The following is a 1,301-nucleotide window of genomic DNA, read 5'->3' as shown; positions in this document are numbered from 1 at the left end:
CTTACTTGGATAACTGTGGCAATTCTAGAGCTAATACATGCAATTGGTCTGTGACCGCAAGGGAAGAGCGCTTTTATTAGTTCAAAACTGGTCGGGCCCCGGTCCGTAACCCACCTGTGGTGAATCTGAATAACTTCTGGCTGAGCGCACCGGCGCCGCTTCTTTCAAGTGTCTGCCTTATCAGCTTTCGATTGTAGGTTATGCGCCTACAATGGGTATAACGGGGAATCAGGGTTCGATTCCGGAGAGGGAGCCTGAGAAACGGCTACCACATCTAAGGAAGGCAGCAGGCACGCAAATTACCCACTCCCGGCACGGGGAGGTAGTGACGAAAAATAACGATGTGAGTCTCATCCGAGGCCTCGCAATCGGAATGAGTACACTTTAAATCCTTTAACGAGTATCCATTGGAGGGCAAGTCTGGTGCCAGCAGCCGCGGTAATTCCAGCTCCAATAGCGTATATTAAAGTTGTTGCGGTTAAAAAGCTCGTAGTTGGATCTCAGTTCCGGACTGACGGTGCACTGCCCGGTGTTTACTGTCACGCTCCGAACAGCCGCCCCGTCGGCTCGCACGGGATGCTCTTTGTCGAGTGTCCCGAGTGGCCGGAGAGTTTACTTTGAAAAAATTAGAGTGCTCAGAGCAGGCTATTTGAATGGCCCGAATGGTGATGCATGGAATAATGGAATAGGACGTCGGTTCTATTTTGTTGGTTTTCGGAACCAGAGGTAATGACTAATCAGAACAGGCGGGGGCATTCGTATTGCGACGCTAGAGGTGAAATTCTTGGACCGTCGCAAGACGAACTACTGCGAAAGCATTTGCCAAGGATGTTTTCATTAATCAAGAACGAAAGTTAGAGGTTCGAAGGCGATCAGATACCGCCCTAGTTCTAACCATAAACGATGCCAACTAGCGATCCGCCGGAAGATATTTCACACCGAATATGAGAAGGCACCCTCTCCCCTTAATATAGTGAAATAGTGCAATCGAACATACAAGGGATGACGTTTTCATCACCGCCTCCCACTCAGTAATATCTCTCGATCATTTTGTATAGTATATTAACCGGACCTCGATTGATTCTGATGGTCTCCCATTCGGGTGTGCAAGTTCTCTGTAGTATGCTATCAAATCGACCCCCGATTGACTTTGACGGTCTCCCATTCGGGTGTGCAAGTTCTCTGTAGTATGCTATCAAATCGACCCCCGATTCACTTTGACGGTCTCCCATGCGGGTGTGGAACTTCTCTGGTATGTTGTATAATATGACCGAGGTGCCCCTACCCCTTACTATAGTGAA

Source organism: Homarus americanus, unplaced genomic scaffold (assembly GCF_018991925.1).
Source record: "Homarus americanus isolate GMGI-L3 unplaced genomic scaffold, GMGI_Hamer_2.0 scaffold29159, whole genome shotgun sequence".
Lineage (NCBI taxonomy): Eukaryota > Metazoa > Arthropoda > Malacostraca > Decapoda > Nephropidae > Homarus > Homarus americanus.
The sequence above is the reverse complement of the archived record's forward strand: the minus strand, read 5'-3'. Positions refer to the sequence as shown.